Source organism: Engystomops pustulosus, chromosome 11, assembly GCF_040894005.1.
Source record: "Engystomops pustulosus chromosome 11, aEngPut4.maternal, whole genome shotgun sequence".
Classification (NCBI taxonomy): domain Eukaryota; kingdom Metazoa; phylum Chordata; class Amphibia; order Anura; family Leptodactylidae; genus Engystomops; species Engystomops pustulosus.
The window spans coordinates 39,960,910-39,980,272 of record NC_092421.1 but is presented as its reverse complement, the minus strand read 5'-3'; the positions used below and the strand labels follow the sequence as shown (position 1 = coordinate 39,980,272).

Below are 19,363 nucleotides of genomic sequence, written 5' to 3'. Positions count from 1 at the left end.
CCCTTCTGCGCCTCGCTGTACCCCCATAAAACAAGTAACGGCCACGTGTGGGGGGTCGCTGCACTCAGGAGAAATTGTAGAACAAATTTTATGGTGAGTTTTCTCTTTTTATCTTTTGGAAATGTGTAAATTTTAGGGCTAAATGAACGTATAACCGACAAAATTTGATAAATTTGAAATTTCTAAATTTCACCGCCATTTTGATTCAATTACTATGAAGATCTCAAGGGGTTAACAATCTTTGTAAATGCTGTTTCTGATAGTTTGTGGGGTGCAGATTTGAAAATGGGTTGGTTATATAGGGGGTTTTGTTGCTAAATATGTAAAATTTGATTTCAAACAGTATTTATCCCCAAAATAGTCAATTCCGAAAATACGGAAAATCGCTATTCGATTTGTAGGCCGCGTGACGTCAAAATAAATTATCCAAACATTTCAAAAATTATGAAAATGTAAAGTAGACAAATGGGAAATGTTATTCTGCAAGTTATTTAGGTGGTAAATCTATCTGCCTGAAAACGCGGTGATTTAGAATTTCGAAAATGGCAAATTTTTCTAAAAATTCATCATTTTTTTCTATTTTTTGTAAATAAACGCAAAACTTATCAGCCAAAATTTACCACTAAAATGAAGTACAACATGTGGGGAAAAAACAGTCTCAGAATCGCTTTGATAAGTAAGTGTTCAAAAGTTATTACCACAGGAAGAGACACTGGTCAAATTTCAAAAAAAAGTTGCGAGCCTTAACCTGCAAACAGGCTGCGTCCTTAAGGGGTTAAGGCCCATACCCCAGATCTTTTACCACCCTAGCAACGCCCCTGGCATCTGAAAAAGTTTAAACTTGGGTCAAAGCAGGTCAGAAGGGACCTTAAAGGAAACCTACCATTTGATTTGATGCATGATGTTGCTTCTGTGCCTGGCTCTGGCGCTTTTTCTCTTACTATAGATAAGCACAGCTCAAGTTAATGATGTAATCACTATGTTATTCCTGACAGGCAGAAGTAATCAATCGCTTCACCATCCCCCAGCTGCTGTGTATGGGGATGGGGATAAACGCTGGAATGTGAAGACCTGTAAGCAAGGAAGTTTATGGGCCAAGTAGGGGAAGGGTGGTTTTCATCCGATTGGATGTTTTTCTTTTTTTTTTTTTTTTTTATATGGTTAGAACTTTTGAACACTGTTAATTATCAAAGCGATTATGAGATTTTTTTTCTCACATGTTTTACTTTTTGAGTTTGTTTACCAAAAAAGAAATAATGAATTTTTTGAAAGATTTTATATTTTCAAAATTCTAAATCATTGCACTAAATAAGTTGCTGAATAATATTTCCCATATGTCTACTTTAGATTTTCATAATTTTTTGCAATGTCTGGATAATTTATTTTGATGTCATGCGGCTTAGAAATCGAATATTGGTTTTCTGAATTTTCTAAATTTACTATTTTGGGGATAATTACTGTTTTGAATGAAACTTTAAATATTTACCATTAAAAGCCTCCTATATATTCAACCCATTTGCAAATCTGCACCCCTATAACTATCCAAAAAAACTTTTAGGAAAATTGTTAACCTCTTGAGGTCTTCATAGTAATTAAATCAAATGGAGGTGAAATTTAGAATGGTAAAATTTTGTTGGTTGTATGTTCATTTAGCCCTAAAATTTACACATTTCCTAAAGCTAAAAAGAGAAAACTCATCTTACAATTTGTTCTGAATTTTCTCCCGAGTACAGAGACCCCCCCACATGTGGCCGGTACTTGTTTTATGGGCGCACAGCGAGGCGCAGAAGGGAAGGGGTGCCCTGCAGCTGCCAGGATTTTAGTTTCCTCATTGGCCCCTTTTGAAGGCTATAACATTTTAACTTTTTTGTTATTGGGGCCATATGATTTTTTTGCAGAATGAGATGCTTTCTCCAGTGTTCTAATTTTGGGGTTGGTATCCCCTATTGTTAAAAATGTATGAACTTTTTTTTAAGGCAGGAGTAGAAAAGCATAAATTTTGAACTGTATTTTTAACTTTTTCTTGTGTTTGCCGTATAAACTAATAATCATGTTATCATTATTCTAAGGGTCAGCACATGTATTTTTTAATCACTTTTTATTGCATTTTTTTTTTTGGATTAAATAGGTAAAAATCATAATCTTTGGCAGGTTTTTAACAGTTTTTTTTTAATGGCGTTCATCGTGCAGGTTCAATAATTACTTATTTTTATACTACGGGTTGTTACGGACCCGGTGATACAATGAGAAAAAGGTCATAATCATTACACAATCCCCACACAAATAGTATATCAATTTATGTGTTAATGGGGATTTGGGGCATTTTTATTTATTAGTGTTTATTTTATTGAATAATATATTTTTTTTTACTTCCACCATGGAACATGAACAAGCAATCATCTGATTGCTTGTTCATGATAATACTCTGCAAAACTAATATATTGCCCGAGCGTGGGGGAATAGCAGGAGCCCACGCTGTACTAGTACTCTCTGTGCAGCTGCAGCTGACCCGTAACGTTCTATTATGTCACATGTCGGGACGGGGTTAAACATGACCAGTAATAAGACTTGATCTGAGGTTTGGACAGTTGGTTCACACATGTGGCTGTAGAAACCCACGTCTGTGTGTATGTGAGCCTTTAGTATCTGCTGAGGGCTCAGGCAGCTCTCATGTACTTAACCCGTGAAAATCTGGAACAACACAACAAGCCTGATCCTTCACCATTTATAGATACCCAATTAAAAATTGCAAAACAATTCAGATGCAAAGAAATGTTTTATTTAGAAGCAGAATATTGTATTTAAGAGTGTTACATAAAGCATTATGACCATTTGACATGTTTTATCTTGTGGACAAGAAGGAAGAAATTAAGACTGTATTGTGACATCTTCATTTATTACTGTAGTAGCCTCCTTGGCCCTGGCAAGGATCTGGACAGCAGGGATTGCAGGGATCTGCCAGGAAAGAAGTCACAGATTAGAACATTCTATTAGTAATTTTTGCCATCCCTGTTCCCTTACAGCTTAGTTGTGGGTCAAAAGTAACGTTGATGCTATGTTTGTGTTTTATGATATGTAGACAGAGGCTGTTTCTTTGTAAGACTGTCCACTGAACTCACAACAAGCAAATGCTTAGCACAACATTTTATACTCTAATATGGAGTCCAAAGAAGGGAACAAAGAGTGGGAACTACCTGAGCATAGTATCAAGGCCAACCGTTACTTAATTCATTGCCTATATTTACTGTGTCCCATAGAGAGGAACAGCAAGTACTTAAAAAGGACTTGAATGACAAAGTGCATACTCACTAGGGAGGACACATTTATCCACATTTTTATCATCCTAACAAGTATTTTCAACATGAAATGCTTGGATTGCTTTTACTATAGGTTATAAATAAATGCTTTGTAATCTACATAATGGGTGATCGTTATAATGGCTAATGTTATCTATGCCAGTCATGATCTCCCCTGTTTTGCATGATAATGCATTTAACATAAAGTAAGCCTAATATGTACATACTAGTCAGGATTTCTTTTTGGAAATCTGCCAGACCATAGGAAGCCACAGACCTTCCCACCATCCCAGTCAAAACAAGCTCGCATTTCATAGAATTACTGTCCTACACGCATGTTTTGGAGAAACAATCAAGCTTTATCAAACACATTATGCCAGTGATAACTCATCCCACCCCCTGCGTATTGTGTCTTGTGTAGTGACATATAATTACCTTGTTTGTACACATAGTAAGAACCACGTCCAGGCTTACATGCTGAAAACAGAGAACATGATATTAAAGTCATATGTAAAGGTTTATGTTGTGCAGAGTATGAGTTACATGTCCATAATCTATGATACCAGTTACACAGAATATTCACTCAACCTTTTATGTAAATTTCATCCATGAAGAGCAGGTAAATACTGTCTGACAGTCAATATATGTATGAGGACTTCAATAACTTACGGTCTTGGCAGGGGTCTACGCAGATGGGCACTTTCTGGCAGGGGTCCACGCAGATGGGCACTTTCTGGCAGGGGTCTACGCAGATGGGCACTTTCTGGCAGGGGTCTCTGCGTGGGTTCTTGCATGGATCTTGGCACTGGATCTTTTGGCCGCATGGTCCTCCTTTGATTCCAGACATGACTGATTCTTGGTAGAGTTTTTTTCTCTAGATTTACAAAGGCTCAAGAGAGGTGTTTTCTTCTATGATATTGCATATAACGCTGATGGGCTTATATAGTGCAGCTGGAATCTAGAAAGATTTCTTATACGACTGGTCACCACAACATTTATGAGATACAGCTGACTGCAATAAAAACTAATTATCACATATGATAATACATTATTAAAATATGTGCTTGTATAAGAAGTATAAGACCGTGAGTGTACATAAATACAGATTACAAATACATGATACCGTGTTTTATCACATGTGTAGAGGGCAAAGGAGTTTGTCATACTACAGTATATGACAATTCCATAGATGTCTATTCTATAAATATGTATTACCCTTTAAGACAATTGGGCTTAAGATAGGATTAAGACCTACACAATATAGGAATAAAATAGCGTTTTATCCAACTTGGGGAAAGATATTTTCTGCAAATGCCACCTAATACTAATACGAATACTAAATCTTTCCATAACTTGAATAATTTAGCATTCTGTACTTTGCTGCAATCACAAATGTGTAACATTCATACAGTACACTCCATTTTATTTGAAGGGTATATTTTGAAGATAAATATTTAGTATAGATGTTTGTCTACCAACACAGGTTCTAGTTACCTAGGAACTTTATCAATTGTATCCAGCATGACCTCAGGCTTGATCAGTGGGTATCGGGGCACTTCTCATCAAATATATATAACAGCTAGAGGCCACAAAGGTGGCCCTTTGAAACTGGGTTTTCTCAAAACATTGAGCTGGGTTTGTTGCAGATTGCAACTGGTTTTCCACATAATAAATGCCCTTAACTCTTCTCAACCAAGAATTGGGGGTTCAGAGAATAGCTACAGTGCTGTGATACACACCTTTGTGGCTTTCAACTGATGGCTTAGGAGGGACAGTTTATCGATAAACGCACCACAAGCAGTGCTCAACATGTGTCCCAACAGCACTCCAGCCGGAAGGCAGGACATATGCATATAGGGTAAGTTCTGGCTATGTGTCCAATTTTCCTACCCAGAAATTGAATAAAGAGGACCATTAGTTAGTACCAGGAGATGTGTGGACAGAAAATCCTCCTCCATCTTCCTCCATATACTACATGCGCCATCTGATAATGAGGGAGGTTGAGGAGAAGTGAATATGGCATTCGGCATAGTGACCATGCTCACTGTGGTGATTTGCTAGCTCTTAATGTTGAATGGGAACTATGGCAGTTGTGCCTGCACCAAAGCGCACATATACTCCCATATACTCCCACTTGTATTGGAATGAATGATGATCTGCTATCGTAGTGTGGATGATCGCGTGGATCCAGTAGGGTGACCACACAGTATTCTGCACTATTGATTTTCCAGACAAATTAGATTTCAGTGCACATGCACTGGAGCATATAGAGGCTCATGTGGGCCAGGCTGCCTAGAGGGTAGGACAAGTTGTCCTCTATGGGAGGTGTCCCCTCCTTTGCATTACCACAGCCATGCTCTAGTGATGCCCGTAAGCTTTTCAGGGTGTCGCTCCGCCTCCTTCCTCCTGCTCCAAGACTGTTCCCTGGCTTGACAGTGCAGTAGCAGACCACTACACCAGTAAAGTAAATGAAAATAAATTAATGATTTTTCCCATTGTCCTTCAAGCAGCTATTACATTTTTCTATCACGGTCTGATCTTTAGGCAGGTGAATATTAGAGCTGATTATGGCGTCATTGGCACTGACCATTTTGGAAGACAGTGAACAAATGTCCCTCATGGGAGCCAAGTTCTTGTGCTGCTGGTCACATCTTCGACTCTCCCCAGCATTCTGGAGCTGGAATACCGCAATTGCTTGCTGTTGCTAATGCAACCTTTCCAACTAATGCAAAGTAAAATTCCACCTAGTCGGTACATCAAATTTGAGGCAGTGGGTGGCCAGGGCTAAGTTACTCTGCAGTGCAGAATGGTGAGCAGCGGCAGGGTATGAGTGCCAAAATTTTAACACACAAGGCATACTTGAAGCAGCAGATCTATATAGTTGGCCAAGGAGCCTTTGCACAACCAAGTTGAGCACACGTGCAGTACCTGGGAGGTATGTCAACTTGGCCTGGCACAAAGCTGCTACAAGGTTCTGGCCATTGTCGTACACCACCTTGCTGGGCTTGAGTTTCATTGTCAGCAGACTGGGATCTGTCTGCTCCTGTATCCCAGTACGCTTTCCCCGGGTGGTGTTTAGCACGGCCTTCCCTTGTTTCACTATAACTATGCTAATGTTTGTGGTATGGGCATTGTGCTGACTAGATAAGAAAGTAGGAGAGGAGGAAGTGGAGTGAGAGCAGGATGCAACAGCATGTAAGGATGGATGTCCATCAATTCTGGGAGGGGGGCAGAATGTGAGTCACAGTGCCTCTTGCCTTGGGCTAACTGCTGTGCCTTTGCTCTCTTTTGCTTGTTCTGCCAAATGCCTGGGGCTTCATGATGACCACTTCTTCATCCAAAGTATCAATGACTTTTACCCATTTCAGGTCTAGGACTGTATCTGGCTGCCCTTGTTTTCAGTCTTCACATGGTAGAAAACCAGAGCTGTTTGCTGTTATTTCATCCTCATCATATGTCTATTGAGACTGTCCACCACTCATACCCTTATCCTCCAATAAAAGTTTGTGGGAATCTTGCAACTCTATCCCTGCTACTTGGCAATGGTCAGGTGGGTGGGCCATGGAACCCTAGCTAGGAAAGTCCTCATACAGCAGGACTGACTGCTGCATGACTTTTGGCTGAAACAGCTGTGCTACTTTGAAGCGGGGTGAGGTGGAGGCCTCTGTACTTCAATTTGCGGATGAGCATGGCGAAGATAATCCCATGGAAGTTGATGCATTGTGTACCATGTAATTGACCAATGCCTTAACATCGTTTGGCCTATTGGGGCCTAACAATACATGCTGAAAACCTTTTGCATTCTTGCACCAGAGGAACTTGGGGCAGACAGAGATGGAACACATCCTTTCCCCGCAGCACCATGGCAGCACCATGGCCTCATCCCTGTTCCCTTAATTCCTGATTTCTAAATTTGACCTGCAGTACCATACTATACAGTGACAACACCTTTAAGATAAAGACAAACTGCAAAGTATTCACTCACAGTGCTTTGAAGATATAGATAATCACTGCAACATATTCACTGACAACAGAACCCTTAGGATTTTTCTGGGGCTGATTTCTTTCTAATATTCTTAAGTCTGGTCTTCCAAGTATTGCTGTATAATCCTCTATAAGCAGTAAGAATAAAATTGCATTATTGCAGCCTATGAATAGATTAATGCAGTTCTACAGAGTACCCTAAGATGTGTGCAGCAACCCTGCCAATGCATAGGGTGGGTAGTTGTTGGCGAATAGTGTGCTCTCCATTTTAGGAGCTGTCTAGGGAGAAAGATCACTTCTCTAGGAGGTCTCCAAAAGTGGAATTCCTTGTAATTGCAACTGGAACCACTGCCTGGGAGGGCAACAGTTAACATATCAATTGTCTTTAACCAATGATATGCTGTGTCCTTTACTGTAATGCAAGCTGGAAGCTCATTGGACAGTGCTGCCACCCCACTAGGAGAGTTTAAAAACCCTTGTGAGCGGGAGCACATGGTCAGAGTCCGTATCCTCCAGGAAGAAAGACCATATAGTCCTTGGTGTCACGGATGTGACAGGGATCGCGGGCACACCCATGCCCCTCCAGGTGGCGTAGCGCCCCTGGCCCGGACTTAACTTTCCACGAGCCTGCTCTGCCTCGCCAGATCTTCAGCATTCTACAAGGAACTTCCAAGGTTTCCATACCTCGCTTCCCAGAGCGGTTGCTGTTAAAGAGAAAGCCCGTCAGCATTTCCAGACACTCCTGTCCTCCAGCATTTCCAGATGCCTCCGTGTTTCCTGTGCGTCTTCCAGAGTTTTCAGACGCCTGTGTTCCCTCTGTTCCTCCAGCATTTCCAGGTGCCTCCAAGCCACCAGTTCTCCTCCAAGGACTTGTCTGTTCCTGTCCGCCTGGGTCCTGTGCCAGCTACTGCCTGCTTGCCTGTCGTGAGTTCCAGCTCATCCTTCCAAGCCACGCTCCTGCTGTCATCCCAGGCTCAGACTGTGTCCTGCTACCTTTGCTTTCCTGGCTGCCATCGCGGGCCTAGTCGCACCCGTGGAACGACCTGATGGCACCCTGCCGCAGCAAGACCATCCCGCTATGTGACGGGCTCTGGTTAAGGCCAAGTGCCACTTAGACTCTGGTCCCGTGTGTCGGCTAGTACCCTCTACATCTCCCACGGTGGTCCAGACTCATCCCTTTGGACTCTTTCCATAGAAACTTTTAGTTCTGTTGTCTGTGGACCGTTACACTTGGTCAGATTAAGTCTGTTTTAGTCAGCATTGTGAGAAGCACTTCCAGTGTACAGCTCCTGCAGAACTGCCATCGAGACACACTACCAGGAAGCAGAGGTGTCTTGGGCCGCTGCCGACTCCACTGGAATTCCGGAGACTAAGCTCCAGAGCAGAGGTCCATCATCCAGACTCAGCTCCACGTTAACCAATCTTGAGGACATAACCTGTTTAGGGGTACAGTCCCCCTTTATTGCTCTGGGCATATGCACTTACTTGAATCACTCAATTTCATATTTCCACTGCGTGCGCCAGGCAGGCAGGCTTTTTTCTGAAGCTTTACCACTAAGATCCTTCTACTGAAGGCGTCACCAGCTGATGTACACTTAAATGGGTTTTCCCATGAAAGAAAATTCACACATTTCAATCCACTACTGATGTTAACTGAATTAAGATCATTTTAATCCTTTACTTTACAATTTTACTCAATGTTATTGCTGTTTTAGCTCCTGTTACTCACTATGGTGCTCATTGCAAAATCCCAGGGTGTGTGTGGGGGGGCTTTCTAAGCAGACTCATTACTGTGTTATCCATCTAGTTCTGTGGGGTGACAATGTGGTTACATTATCAGGGTACAGATGTATATATACTTTCATCTGGTTTCTGACATTTTACCATACCTCCCAACATTTGTCAAAGGGAAAGAGACACCCCCAATCACTCCCTGGCCACGCCCCAAATTTTAGCCATATTATAATAATAAAAATCATCTCAATAAAAAAAAATAATATTATCCTCTATGGGATTTGAACCTAGAACCTGCAGTGTCCATGTACAATAATGTCACAGTGCCTCAACCAACTGAGCTATAACCTCTGTGATTATCAAGGTTTAGAATTTTGGTAACTAAGAACTATGACTGCTGTTACACTGTGACACAGATTTAATGCCTTGGTATATAGAGAGGGATCTGCTCAGAGATTATTGTAATTATTGAGACTATTTATTATTATTATTATTATTATGGAGATTATTATTATTATTGAGTTGATTATTATTATTTTTTACTATTATTAATAATCATCTCCATAATAATAAAAATAATAAAATTTATAATAATAATAATAATAAGTCTCAATAATTACAATAATAACCTCTGAGAAGATTCCTCTATATATATCAGTGCAGTAAGTCTGTGTCACAGTGTAACAGTGGCAGATAACACTTCTTAGTTACCAGAAATCCTCAGCTCTGTATCACTGGCTTATAGTTTAGATAGATAAGGCTCCTGTCTACAGTGCAGAGGGTCCCAGGCTCGAATCTCAGCCTGGGCAAAACTTTATTTAATTTAATTAAATAAAGAGCTTGTGTCTGGGGAAGCCCTGGAGACCATATATGGACAGATGCTGATCTGAGCCTGATGACGTGGTCCCTGCTCTGCGCTAAGCCGACAATTCTCTGAAAAGGATTCCCTGCCCGATGTCTGCTATGGGGAACCCTAGGAGATGCAGTGACCATATATGGATTGAGATCTGAGCCTGATGACGTGGTCCCTGCTCTCTCCGCTAAGCCGACACTTCTCTGAAAAGGATTCCCTCCCGATGTCTGTAGAAGCCATTCTGTACTATCAGTTCAGGCTTTCAAAGTATTTACTATGCGGACACAGCGCCGGGACACAGCGGGACCTGGGGGGAAAATCTGTGACAATCTCATAGCTCATGGATAAAAAGAGAAAAAAAGTTGGATTCAGCTCACCTCCCTGGAATGCAGCGTGTCTGTTATTAGTAGCGTTGATGCACGGAGAGTTTGCATGGGCAGCAAACTAAGTGGAAGACTTGTGGAACGGTAGAAGAGTAAACTCCAGCATCACAGAAGGTAAGTAGATTAAAAGTCCATTTTATTAAAGAAAAAAAGAATATAAAATTGTTACAGCATGAGGTCAGGGGAAACTGACGCGTTTCGGACGATGACCGTCCTTAGTCGTAGCATAAAACATAGTGACCAGAGCAGACAATATATAGTAGATGGGGAAATCAACACCTTCATTTTGCTCCACCTCACTTCCGTTTGAAAAGGTAACAGGTGATGTCAGGGGAAACAGCATGAATGTGTGTAAAAGAAAAAAAGAAGGAATGCGTCAATACAAGTAAAGCAGATCACTTTTGTAGTTAAGCCCCAGGGGTGATCGTGTGCGTAATGCCAATTTCCAAAATGCTTCCCGGGACAGAAGTTTCTTGAACCAATCCCCACCTCTACGTGGGCGTGGTATTCTTTCTATGGGAACGATGTGTAAACTGGTGAGATCTCCTGCATGTATGGATCTAAAATGTTTAGATAGACCTGAAATGTTTTTATTTATGGTTAAATCCTGTCTGACAAGAGAATCATTGCAGTGTTCTTAAATTCTTTTTTTCAGTTTGTGTGTGGTACATCCAATGTATTGTAACTTGCTTGTGTTGCATGTAGCCACGTAAATGACATGATCGCTTTCGCAATTAAGATGGGTGGCAATATTATAAGTTTTGGATGTGACCGTAGATGAGAAATGTGCGGTTTTATCGATGTATTTGCAGGAACTACACCTGGGGAAACCACATTTAGTGCTGCCTTTATGTTTAAGCCAATTTTGGGTAATAGGTTTGGAAACAAATAAATTGGGAGATAGTATTTTGGCTAGGGAGGGAGCATTTTTTGAGACAAACCTCACCCCACTTTTCAATATTTCAGATGAAATGTCATCTTGAAATAAGATGGGGAGGTGCCGTCGGACAATATGGATAATGTCATTATACCTGTTGTTATAGGTGGTACTAAATGTAAGTTTAGGAGTATTGCTCTTACGTTCTCTCTTTTTTTGGGGATGTAAGACATTTTTTCTTGATTCAGCATTTAGTTTATGTAAAGTATTGTTTACATTGTTTCCGGTGTAACCCCGAGTGTGAAGTCTTTGGCAAATGTTATTGGACGACACTTGAAAAAGTTCATCCGAAGAGCAAATACGTTTGGCCCTTATTAATTCACCTTTTGGTAGATTTTTTATGACATGAGGTGGGTGGTTGCTGGTGGCAAAGAGAAGTGTGTTGCCTGATGTAGATTTACGAAAAAGATCTGTGGAAATCTGTCCTGTGGATATGTTACCTGTTAGTAGGATGTCCAGAAAAGGTATGGTCAGTTTGGCTATGGTGTATGTGAAATTGAGATTGTATGTGTTATTATTCATGTAATTAACAAAGTTCACAATATCACTAGCCGGACCTGTCCAAATTAACAGGTAGTCATCGATATAACGCCCTAGCCAACCAATGCATGTGCGGTATATACTGTTGGAATTATAAATCATATTCTCCTCGAACCACGACATGTAGAGGTTGGCCAGGGTGGGGGAAAATTTAGACCCCATGGGGCACCCCTGTTTTTGAAAGAAGAATTTACAATCAAACATAAAAAAGTTGTAAGTTAAAAGAAAAAACAAAACGTCCAATATGTAATGTATGGTGGTTTCTGAAAAAGAACTGTACTTCCGTAAATGATAATTGATGGATTCAATTGCTAGATGGTGGGGGATGGAAGTGTATAGTCCTACTACATCGCAGGTTAGCCATAAATTGTTCTCTGTCCATGTAATATGTTCCATGGCTTGGAGGACTGTAGTGCTGTCCTTGATGTACCCCGGGGTGCGTTTCACAAAGGGTTGGAGAATAGTATCCAACCAAGAAGATAGCTTTTCCAGAAGAGAACCAACTCCGGAGATGATGGGTCTGAACGGTGGGGGAAAAAGATTTTTATGCGTTTTTGGTAAAGCGTAAAGGATAGGGATGTTTGGGAAATCAGTTGATAAGTGGGATGCCACATGTTCAGAAAAAATCCCTAGGGATATGCCTTCCTGTAAGATTTTGTTCAAATTATTTCTCACAATTGTGGTTGGATCTGAAGATACAGGAGAGTATGTGGATTGGTCCTCCAACATCCGTTCAATTTCCCGTTGGTAGAGAGACTTATCCAGAATGACGATCGAACCCCCTTTATCAGAGGTCCTGATAATAATATGCAGATTATTTTTGAGATCTCTAATGGCTTTGAACTCCGATTTGTTAAGATTTTGATTTCGGTCGGAAAGAGGGTGGTTGTACAATAAAGATAAATCGTGTTTTGGAATTGTTCCATGGGGGGCACTCTGGAGTTTATTGGATAGAAGGACGGATTACTTTTAACCACATGTTCAGACAAATCCGTTACCTGAGTGGAGAGAGAATCATGTGTATCTTGTAAGTCCACCAGGTCTAATAGACAGACATTGTCTATGAGGCTGTTGTTGGCAGGGAAAGAGGTTTCGCCCCGTTCATTTAGGAAGTTTTCCGAGCGGTTCTCAGGATTGTTTGTAGGTGTAGAGGAGAAAAAATGTCTTTTGAGCGTTAAAGATCTTATAAACTTGTTTACATCTTTGATGACATCATATAATTGCATGTTTGAACTTGGGATAAAATTAAGTCCTTTGGATAGGACATGAATTTGTTGTTTATTTAATATACACGCAGATTGATTAATGATGTTGTATTCTTCTTCTGTTGGTGTTGTTACTTGCGTTTTATTTTTGTTTTTTTGTCCTGAGGAATGTTTTCTTCCCCCTCTGTGTTTCCTTTTTCGTTTGTTTTGTTGGGTTTTTGTCTTGTTTTCATGGTGGGTTGTAAATCTTGATCTAAAAAAGCTTTACTGGAAGAAGATGAAGTGTGAGAAGAGTTGGTTTCATTGTCGGATATATCCGTATTGCCATCTGATGTATCTATGTCCGTGGAGCTGAAAGAAACGCGTGGTTGTGGACGTTTTTTAAGGATGGAGCGAGGTGTTGTACGGTTTTTTGGTTTCCACGTGTACACGGTATCTGATTTATAATCATTAATATCCCTGGTGAATTTATTTTTCTTAGTCAAAACGATAGAGTCTTCCATCTTTTTAATGTTAGTCTCCATTTTGGCATGTAAGTCCTGAAAGTCGGTGGAAGACTTATAATCATTTAATTTATGTTCCAGGTCAGTGATGTGTTTATTCAACTCTGTGAGTTTAGTTTCCTCGTTTTGGACAATTAGTTGAATTAGTTTGGAGGAACAATCCGATAATATCATATACCATTTTTTTAGGAACTCCTCAGAATAGACTGTTGTGGGAGACTTATAGAGTCGTAACCCTCGTGGTATCATTTGTTGTTCCAAATATTTCATTAAAGTTGTACGGTCCCACCACACTCGATGTTGGTTTAACATGTTCTTTTCCAGTTCATGCATCATAGTTTTCAAAGGGGTGGTGGTGTTAGTATCACTATCCACAGTGGAAAATATCTCATTTGCTTTAAGCATAGCTGCCCATGACGCGGGGCAGAGGTAAGAAAAACGGGACTTTCCCAGCAAAATTGGGACGGTTGGGAGCTATGATTTTACTAACACACTGATACATAGAAAGAGACAGATAAGATAGATCAGATATGCATGAGATCCATTAGATGCCTATTACAGAGTCAGCTCTGCTACATCCATGTTCTCAGTCTCACAGGCATGTGCCTGCCTCCCTCTTCCCCCGGATCACTTATCTCCTTGTAGCTTGTAGTTTGTAGCTTGTCACTTCTCACAATCTCCTGCCAGGAAGTGAATCATGTCTGTGTCTATCAGCTTGTGCTAGGGCTGCAGGGGGTGTGGCAACAGGCACAAGACACAGAAATCTCAGCAGCACATCTCACAAAAAATCCAAGATGGCGTCTGACCCTAAGTGAGAAGTTACTCGGTTGGTTCTATGGGCAACTGAAATTGTGTACAGCAGGGCAGGACTGTGAAATGCTGCATTTTTATTAATAACAGTGAATTAGAGAATGTGTTATTAGGCTTGGTCCTATGCTCTGAAGCATAGCTTTAGGAAGTGATGACTAAGCATTTTTATATGAAGAGTGATTTTTATATGAAGAGTTCCAGGATAAAATGAAAATGTCACAATGAACAATTAAAAAAGCAATGAATTTCAACATTTAGAGTATTGTTCTTCAAAAATTGCTGAAATTTTGGCAGAATTTTTCACACCATTTGAAATATATTAAGATATTTGTCAAGGACGCTGACATGGCATTAGAACCTTGGCTTCTAATATCTTCCCACATTTTCCATTGTGCGAATATCATAAGCCACAAACAATGGATCCATGAAGTCTGCTCACATGCCCAGTCTCAAACATGACCGTAATAAGATTTGCTCTGAGGTTTGTGGCATGGGAAGTTGTTTCTCACATGAGGCTGCAGAAGCCCATATCTGTGTGGGGGTGTGGGTGTGAGCCTATATCTGCCGAGAGCTCAGGCAGATCTCATGTTCTTAATCTGTAAAAATCTGGAACAACACAACCAGCCTGATCCTCCAGCATTTATAGATGCTTGATTAAGAAACTGCAGATAATTCGGATGCAAAGAAATGTTTTATTCAGAAGCAGCATGTATTAAAACAGGTAAAATAAGATTAAATTAATGGTGTTATATAAAACAAGATAACAATTTGACATGTTATATCTTGTGGACAAGAAGGAAGAAATTAAGACTGTATTGTGACATCTTCATTTATTACTGTAGTAGCCTCCTTGGCCCTGGCAAGGATCTGGACAGCAGGGATTGCAGGGATCTGCCAGGAAAGAAATCACAGATTAGAACATTCTAATAGTAATTTTTGCCATCCCTGTTCCCTTATAGATTAGTTGTGGGTCAAAACGGTGATGCTATGTTTGTGTTTTATGATATGTAGAGAGACGGCTGTTGGTAAAACTGCCCACTCGGAATGACCAGCAAATGATCTCCCCTGCGCTCCATGATATTGCGTCTAATATGTACACACCAGTCAGTAAATTTCGTGGACATCTACACAAGCCCGCAGGAAGCCATAAACCTTCCCACCACACCATTCAAAACATAATCTCAATTGAAAAACTACTGTCCAGCACAGTGAAAATTTAGTTTTATTATACATATTATGCCAGTTTTAATTTATCCCACCCCCTGCGTATTGTGTCTTGTGTAGTGACATATAATTACCTTGTTTGTACACATTGTAAGAACCACGTCCAGGCTTACATGCTGAAAACAGAGAACATGATATTAAAGTCATATGTAAAGGTTTATGTTGTGCAGAGTATGAGTTACATGTCCATAATCTATGATGCCAGTTGCACAGAATATTCACTCAACCTTTCATGTAAATTTCATCCATGAAGAGGAGGCAAATACTGTCTGAGGACAGTATAAGGACTTCAATAACATAACTACTTACGGTCTTGGCAGGGGTCTACACAGATGGGCACTTTCTGGCAGGGGTCTACACAGATGGGCACTTTCTGGCAGGGGTCTACACAGATGGGCACTTTCTGGCAGGGGTCTACACAGATGGGCACTTTCTGGCAGGGGTCTACACAGATGGGCACTTTCTGGCAGGGGTCTACACAGATGGGCACTTTCTGGCAGGGGTCTACGCAGATGGGCACTTTCTGGCAGGGGTCTCTGCATGGGTTCTTGCATGGATCTTGGCACTGGATCTTTTGGCCGCATGGTCCTCCTTTGATTCCAGACATGACTGATTCTTGGTAGAGTTTTTTTTCTCTAGATTTACAAAGGCACAAGAGAGGTGTTTTCTTCTATGATATTACATATAACGCTGATGGGCTTATATAGTGCAGCTGGAATCTAGAAAGATTCCTTATATGACTGGTCACCACAACATTTATAAGATACACCTGACTGCAATAAAAACTAATTATCACATATGATAATACATTATTAAAATATATGCTTGTATAAGAAGTATAAGACCATGAGTGTACATAAATACAGATTACAAATACATGATAACGTGTGTTATCACATGTGTAGAGGACAAAGGAGTTTGTCATACTACAGTATATGACAATTCCATAGATGTCTATTCTATAAATATGTATTATCCTTTAAGACAATTGGGCTTAAGATAAGATTAAGACCTACACAATATAGGAATAAAATAGCGTTTTATCCAACTTGGGGAAAGATATTTTCTGCAAATGCCACCTAATACTAAATTTATTTCAAATCTTTCCATAACTTTAGCATTCTGTACTTTGCTGCAATCACAAATGTGTAACATTCATACAGTACACTCCACTTTATATGAAGGGTATATTTTGAAGATAAATATTTAGTATAGATGTTTGTCTACCAACACAGGTTCTAGTTACCTAGGAACTTTATCAATTGTATCCAGCATGACTTCAGGGTTGATCAGTAGGTATCGGGGCACTTCTCATCAAATATATATAACAGCTAGAGGCCACAAAGGTGGCCCTTTGAAACTGGGTTTTCTCAAAACATTGAGCTGGGTTTGTTGCAGATTGCAACTAGTTTTCCACATGGTAAATGCCCTCAACTCTTCTCAACCAAGAATTGGGGGTTCAGAGGATAGCTACAGTGCTGGGATACAAACCTTTGTGGCTTTCAACTGATGGCTTAGGAGGGACAGCTTATCGATAAATGCACCATAGGCAGTGCTCAACATGTGTCCTGACTAGAGATGAGCGAACATGCTCGTCCGAGCTTGATGCTCGGTCGAGCATTAGGGTACTCGAAACTGCTCGTTGCTCGGACGAATACTTCGCCCGCTCGAGAAAATGGCAGCTCCCGCCGTTTTGCTTTTTGGCGGCCAGAAACAGAGCCAATCACAAGCCAGGAGACTCTGCACTCCACCCAGCATGACGTGGTACCCTTACACGTCGATAGCAGTGGTTGGCTGGCCAGATCAGGTGACCCTGGGATAGACTAGCCGCTGCCCGCGCTGCTCGGATCATTCTGTGTCTGGATGCCGCTAGGGAGAGAGCTGCTGCTGGTCAGGGAAAGCGTTAGGGTGTTCTATTAGCTTACTGTTAGGCAGGAGTGCTTCTCCAAGAACCCAACAGCCCTTCTTAGGGCTACAATAACGTTATACTTTTTTTTTTTTTATTTGCAGCTAGTACCATATTGTGAGGAATTTGCAGGGGGACTTGCTACCGTTGTGTTTAGCTCTTAGTGACACACATATCCACCTCAAACACCAAAGTGGGAAAATTTATTAGGGGTTTGATTTCAATTAGGCACAGTCTGCCATTTACTTTTTATTTAACGTTTATTTTTTTAATAACTCAGTGTCATCTCATCTTGCATAGTAGTGTGCTTTCATACTTGGCTAGAAAATAGCCATAGGAGAATCCAAACGGCTTACTTACGCCTACAGTAGCGTTATATATATTTGATTTCTGGTTGATCTGCTGGTGGCTGTACTTGCTGCAGTGCATCTACTAGCAAATTGTGAGCAATTTGTAGTGAGACTTGCGACCGCTGTGTTTTGCGCTTAGTGACGCACATATCCATTGCAAAGACCGAAGTGGGAAAATTTATTAGGGGTGGGATTTCAATTAGGCACAGTCTGCCATTTCCTTTTTTATTTTACGTTTATTTTGTTTAATAACTCAGCGTCATCTCATCTGGCATAGTAGTGTGCTTTCATACTTGGCTAGAAAATAGCCATAGCAATAGGATAGCATCGTTTGGTTTTAAAAACTAAAAAACACAAAAAAAAACAAAAAAACACAAAAAAAAGTTAAAAAAAAATTGCCACCTAATACTAAATTTATTTCAAATCTTTCCATAACTTTAGCATTCTGTACTTTGCTGCAATCACAAATGTGTAACATTCATACAGTACACTCCACTTTATATGAAGGGTATATTTTGAAGATAAATATTTAGTATAGATGTTTGTCTACCAACACAGGTTCTAGTTACCTAGGAACTTTATCAATTGTATCCAGCATGACTTCAGGGTTGATCAGTAGGTATCGGGGCACTTCTCATCAAATATATATAACAGCTAGAGGCCACAAAGGTGGCCCTTTGAAACTGGGTTTTCTCAAAACATTGAGCTGGGTTTGTTGCAGATTGCAACTAGTTTTCCACATGGTAAATGCCCTCAACTCTTCTCAACCAAGAATTGGGGGTTCAGAGGATAGCTACAGTGCTGGGATACAAACCTTTGTGGCTTTCAACTGATGGCTTAGGAGGGACAGCTTATCGATAAATGCACCATAGGCAGTGCTCAACATGTGTCCTGACTAGAGATGAGCGAACATGCTCGTCCGAGCTTGATGCTCGGTCGAGCATTAGGGTACTCGAAACTGCTCGTTGCTCGGACGAATACTTCGCCCGCTCGAGAAAATGGCAGCTCCCGCCGTTTTGCTTTTTGGCGGCCAGAAACAGAGCCAATCACAAGCCAGGAGACTCTGCACTCCACCCAGCATGACGTGGTACCCTTACACGTCGATAGCAGTGGTTGGCTGGCCAGATCAGGTGACCCTGGGATAGACTAGCCGCTGCCCGCGCTGCTCGGATCATTCTGTGTCTGGATGCCGCTAGGGAGAGAGCTGCTGCTGGTCAGGGAAAGCGTTAGGGTGTTCTATTAGCTTACTGTTAGGCAGGAGTGCTTCTCCAAGAACCCAACAGCCCTTCTTAGGGCTACAATAACGTTATACTTTTTTTTTTTTTATTTGCAGCTAGTACCATATTGTGAGGAATTTGCAGGGGGACTTGCTACCGTTGTGTTTAGCTCTTAGTGACACACATATCCACCTCAAACACCAAAGTGGGAAAATTTATTAGGGGTTTGATTTCAATTAGGCACAGTCTGCCATTTACTTTTTATTTAACGTTTATTTTTTTAATAACTCAGTGTCATCTCATCTTGCATAGTAGTGTGCTTTCATACTTGGCTAGAAAATAGCCATAGGAGAATCCAAACGGCTTACTTACGCCTACAGTAGCGTTATATATATTTGATTTCTGGTTGATCTGCTGGTGG

The 19,363-nt window shown here is 40.8% G+C and overlaps 2 long non-coding RNA genes across 2 annotated transcripts in view; one reads left to right on the top strand and one right to left on the bottom strand.

Annotated features, from left to right (window-relative positions):
• LOC140105820 (uncharacterized) overlaps positions 1-19,363 on the top strand; it is a 572,683-nt gene that overhangs the window by 108,023 nt on the left and 445,297 nt on the right. The window lies entirely within an intron of this gene.
• Positions 14,959-15,883, bottom strand: LOC140106671 (uncharacterized). Its single transcript, XR_011850833.1, has 3 exons — positions 15,779-15,883; positions 15,544-15,585; positions 14,959-15,136 (listed from the first exon to the last, which is right to left on the bottom strand). It is a non-coding gene; the product is annotated as an uncharacterized lncRNA (long non-coding RNA).